Consider the following 5,563-nt stretch of genomic DNA (forward strand, 5'->3'; position numbering starts at 1 on the left):
CTCTCTCTCTCTCTCTTCTCTCTCTCTCACACTCTCTCTCGCTCTCTCTTCTCTCTCTCCCCCACTCTCTCTCTCTCTCTCTTCTCTCTCTCTCACACTCTCTCTCGCTCTCTCTTCTCTCTCTCCCCCACTCTCTCTCTCTCTCTCTTCTCTCTCTCTCACACTCTCTCTCGCTCTCTCTTCTCTCTCTCCCCCACTCTCTCTCTCTCTCTCTTCTCTCTCTCTCACACTCTCTCTCGCTCTCTCTTCTCTCTCTCCCCCACTCTCTCTCTCTCTCTCTTCTCTCTCTCTCACACTCTCTCTCGCTCTCTCTTCTCTCTCTCCCCCACTCTCTCTCTCTCTCTCTTCTCTCTCTCTCACACTCTCTCTCGCTCTCTCTTCTCTCTCTCCCCCACTCTCTCTCTCTCTCTCTTCTCTCTCTCTCACACTCTCTCTCGCTCTCTCTTCTCTCTCTCCCCCACTCTCTCTCTCTCTCTCTTCTCTCTCTCTCACACTCTCTCTCGCTCTCTCTTCTCTCTCTCCCCCACTCTCTCTCTCTCTCTCTTCTCTCTCTCTCACACTCTCTCTCGCTCTCTCTTCTCTCTCTCCCCCACTCTCTCTCTCTCTCTCTTCTCTCTCTCTCACACTCTCTCTCGCTCTCTCTTCTCTCTCTCCCCCACTCTCTCTCTCTCTCTCTTCTCTCTCTCTCACACTCTCTCTCGCTCTCTCTTCTCTCTCTCCCCCACTCTCTCTCTCTCTCTCTTCTCTCTCTCTCACACTCTCTCTCGCTCTCTCTTCTCTCTCTCCCCCACTCTCTCTCTCTCTCTCTTCTCTCTCTCTCACACTCTCTCTCGCTCTCTCTTCTCTCTCTCCCCCACTCTCTCTCTCTCTCTCTTCTCTCTCTCTCACACTCTCTCTCGCTCTCTCTTCTCTCTCTCCCCCACTCTCTCTCTCTCTCTCTTCTCTCTCTCTCACACTCTCTCTCGCTCTCTCTTCTCTCTCTCCCCCACTCTCTCTCTCTCTCTCTTCTCTCTCTCTCACACTCTCTCTCGCTCTCTCTTCTCTCTCTCCCCCACTCTCTCTCTCTCTCTCTTCTCTCTCTCTCACACTCTCTCTCGCTCTCTCTTCTCTCTCTCCCCCACTCTCTCTCTCTCTCTCTTCTCTCTCTCTCACACTCTCTCTCGCTCTCTCTTCTCTCTCTCCCCCACTCTCTCTCTCTCTCTCTTCTCTCTCTCTCACACTCTCTCTCGCTCTCTCTTCTCTCTCTCCCCCACTCTCTCTCTCTCTCTCTTCTCTCTCTCTCACACTCTCTCTCGCTCTCTCTTCTCTCTCTCCCCCACTCTCTCTCTCTCTCTCTTCTCTCTCTCTCACACTCTCTCTCGCTCTCTCTTCTCTCTCTCCCCCACTCTCTCTCTCTCTCTCTTCTCTCTCTCTCACACTCTCTCTCGCTCTCTCTTCTCTCTCTCCCCCACTCTCTCTCTCTCTCTCTTCTCTCTCTCTCACACTCTCTCTCGCTCTCTCTTCTCTCTCTCCCCCACTCTCTCTCTCTCTCTCTTCTCTCTCTCTCACACTCTCTCTCGCTCTCTCTTCTCTCTCTCCCCCACTCTCTCTCTCTCTCTCTTCTCTCTCTCTCACACTCTCTCTCGCTCTCTCTTCTCTCTCTCCCCCACTCTCTCTCTCTCTCTCTTCTCTCTCTCTCACACTCTCTCTCGCTCTCTCTTCTCTCTCTCCCCCACTCTCTCTCTCTCTCTCTTCTCTCTCTCTCACACTCTCTCTCGCTCTCTCTTCTCTCTCTCCCCCACTCTCTCTCTCTCTCTCTTCTCTCTCTCTCACACTCTCTCTCGCTCTCTCTTCTCTCTCTCCCCCACTCTCTCTCTCTCTCTCTTCTCTCTCTCTCACACTCTCTCTCGCTCTCTCTTCTCTCTCTCCCCCACTCTCTCTCTCTCTCTCTTCTCTCTCTCTCACACTCTCTCTCGCTCTCTCTTCTCTCTCTCCCCCACTCTCTCTCTCTCTCTCTTCTCTCTCTCTCACACTCTCTCTCGCTCTCTCTTCTCTCTCTCCCCCACTCTCTCTCTCTCTCTCTTCTCTCTCTCTCACACTCTCTCTCGCTCTCTCTTCTCTCTCTCCCCCACTCTCTCTCTCTCTCTCTTCTCTCTCTCTCACACTCTCTCTCGCTCTCTCTTCTCTCTCTCCCCCACTCTCTCTCTCTCTCTCTTCTCTCTCTCTCACACTCTCTCTCGCTCTCTCTTCTCTCTCTCCCCCACTCTCTCTCTCTCTCTCTTCTCTCTCTCTCACACTCTCTCTCGCTCTCTCTTCTCTCTCTCCCCCACTCTCTCTCTCTCTCTCTTCTCTCTCTCACACACTCTCTCGCTCTCTCTCTCTCTCTCTCACACTCTCGGGGAGTAAGGAAAGGGACGGATAGCGCGAGCGAAGCGTTACGGCGCGGGCGGGAGAGACGCAGTCGCGCACACGCATTGGCTACACGCGCTCTAGACAAATCCGTGCACGAGTGACGTGGGGACGTGTGCGCGTTGAATATCTGCTATATGCTATATCTGTCTTGACAGAGATTCACAATTGTAACTTGTTTTTATTAGAATTTGACGTCATTTTAAACGCTTTCTGAGACGCGCAGTCCCCTCCGTTCTTTTCTTTTCTAACTCGTTTACAGTCCATTTCTCTTGATATGCATTTATCTCTCCTTGTCTTCCTCTCTGGGAGTGCGACGATCTTCAAACACGAGACAAACTAATGCGGTAAGCAATAATCTCAGATGTTCTGTAGTCTGTGTGTGTGCTCGCGATTTTTGGGGGCTGTTTGGATGTTTCCGTCTGCATGTGTGTGTGCGTGCGTGTGTGCATGTGGAATGTAAAGAGCGGAATCAATCGATGCCAAATTGCAAGCTTGCAAGCTCAGTTGTCGATTTTGTCAAAGCTCTTCGCCTGCGTTTGGTTTTTTCTGCAAATGTTTGCTAAACTGGGGGAAATATGATTGTGCATCTGCAAGCGCATCTTCGCATTCATTATGCATGTGCAGCATAAACTCTCCTTATCTGGAGCTCGATGAAACAAACAACGCTGATTTACTTCTAAAGCAAGTCTGTTGCGGTTCTTTGGACACATCCTGTCTCTTCAGCATTTTGAAGTGAGAATGGAGGGCTTTTTTCCAGAGAAAGGCGTCCATTTTCGGTGTCGGTGTCGGGCTCCTCTAATGAATGCACTGCGGCTCGCATCAGCGCCCAGCCTCCCCCTGTCAACTCCCACACTTCACCCTGACCATTTATCTGATCTCACTGATCACGAGCGTGGACCTTTTCACAGCCCTGTGACTGTTTGATCCATGCTTTTCAGTCACATCATGTGACCTTAGGAACATGGCTTTTGCTGTCAAGAGGCCTCTATTTCAGCATTAGGCAATTTTCAAAGGAGAAGATGCACCTGTCACACTGATGGACGATGAAGGCCTGCGCTGTAAAAATGTTTTATAATCTAGGCTAATCATTAAAAAATGTGTTTACTGTGATTTTAGCAGAAGGAATGAACGTAAAAATGATCTTGCTATCCATTTAGTAAGAAAAAATGGTACACTTTAGTATAAGAGACGAATTCTCACTATTAACTAGTTGCTTATTAGCATGCCTATTAGTAACGTATTGGCCGTTTATTAACATATTCTGCATGACCTTATTCTACATCCTTAATCCTACCCAATAGCTAAACTTACCAACTACCTTACTATTAATAAGCAGCAAATTAGGAGTTTATTGAGGCAAAAGTCGTAGTTAATGGTTTGTTAATAGCGAGAATCGGACCTTAAAATAAAGTGTGACCGAAAAAATAAGATATTTGACATTTTTAGAAAAAGCTTCTTGTTTTAATTATCAGTTACAAACACCAGGGTGATATGTTGCAAAAAATGAAATTATTAATAGCTTAAACAGGTTGGCACATTAACATATACTTATACTTATTTAACACAGTAGCAGAACTTCACTTAATTACAGAAGTGTAAAATATACTGTCACAAAAATGCCAACCTATAAATAATAATTTTTACGTCAACATTCTGGCAATTACAGCTGCCTCTATTTACTGTAAATAAAATATAATATATAAATATAGTTATGCATTTAGCAACATTTTATCCAAAGCAACTTTATTATATATTTTACAATATACAAAGCTAGCTTTATTAGAGAACTAATTATATGAGGAAGCAATCTAGAAAAGAGAAGAAATGCAAAAAGGAAATAGAAGTGTTTTTTTTTTCTTTTAACAAAATAATGTAAATAAATCAAATAAAACCTCGCACCAGATTTCTTGGGTACACCTTTCAAATCACACATTATGAACATGCAGCAGTATTGTTTATTTGAACATTTATTTCACTTACTCAGTTGACAAGTAACAATATGTCTTATTCAGTGCGTTTTACTGTATGAAAGAGAAAAAAAAAGAATGAATGAGAGTTTAAAATCACACAGCGCAAGCTAATGATAGTAGTGTCTGGCTTTGGCACAGAAACCTTAATCAGCATGCTTGTGTGCTCGCAGGAAGCCTAAGATGCGCCTCCATCGTTTACATGGCCTATGACCACACAGAAATGTTTTAATGAGAGAAAGCACTTGGTCAGGACTCCGGTTGAATCGCTCTTCTTTGGAGGATTCTGTTTAAGCAGATTGTGTCTCCTGGGTTCATAATTATGTAATACTCTGAAGAATCCTGTGTCAGCATTGCTGTACCAACACCATTTTCCCACGATCTATACAGGAACTGAGAGCGTTTCAGACTACAACAAAGGAAAAGAAACCCCAGCGGATGGCTTTCTTGCAATTATTAAAGAGCGGACCCCTGACTGAGATTATCTCCTTTATTCTCTGTATAATTCAGAGAAGTGAACTGTAAAAATAAGGAGTCCTGCATGCAGCTGTAATGCTTCAGATGTAAATGGCAAATGTTATCTTTGCGAGAAGAAATTGATAAATATAATCGAGACATGGATTGTTTTTGCAATTGGCTTCTGCACGTTGTGTTTGTCGTGACACTTTTCCAGGCACACTTGTTCTTTCCCACTAGACCAATACAGCTTTTAAAACAGTCATACTGCAGCAGACAAACAGAGTGGAGTGAAGTGACCCCTCATACCCCCGATCAATGCTGTGTATGGCAAAGCTGTATCCTCACGACGCCAGTAAAAGAGTGTTTCTACCTACATCAGTGATGGATGTTTACGCTGTTTAAACAGAATTAGAAGTTGGTTTGTGTTTTGTTGATATGTAGATTGTTTATGGTCAGTGCGGTTAATGTCCTGTTCGTGGTTACATTAGTGTGGCTTTTTAACAGACCGTGACATCAGAGTCAGGCAACATCTGTTTTCCATGTGTTTACTTTCACCCTAGTGCAGGGGTAGGCAAGTTCGGTCCTAGAGAGGCACAGTCCTGCAGAGTTCAGCTCCAACCCTTATCAAACACACCTGAACAAGCTAATCAATGTCTTCAGGATTACTAAGGCTATAGGCAGGTGAGGTTTTTTTCAGGGTTGGAGCTGAACTCTGCAGGACTGCGGCTCTCTAGGACCGAACTTGC

General features: G+C 45.6%; 1 protein-coding gene across 1 annotated transcript in view; it reads left to right on the forward strand.

Moving 5' to 3' along the window:
• Positions 1–2,407: 2,407 nt before the first annotated feature.
• Positions 2,408–5,563, forward strand: part of LOC107549473 (voltage-dependent calcium channel gamma-4 subunit-like) — a 26,914-nt gene continuing 23,758 nt past the window's right edge. The window contains exon 1 of the mRNA XM_016230567.1: positions 2,408–2,735. The gene's annotated coding sequence lies outside the window, so the exon portion shown is untranslated. The remainder of the gene's footprint in view (positions 2,736–5,563) is intronic.

This window comes from Sinocyclocheilus grahami, unplaced genomic scaffold (assembly GCF_001515645.1).
Source record: "Sinocyclocheilus grahami isolate Dianchi unplaced genomic scaffold, SAMN03320097.WGS_v1.1 scaffold373.1, whole genome shotgun sequence".
Lineage (NCBI taxonomy): Eukaryota > Metazoa > Chordata > Actinopteri > Cypriniformes > Cyprinidae > Sinocyclocheilus > Sinocyclocheilus grahami.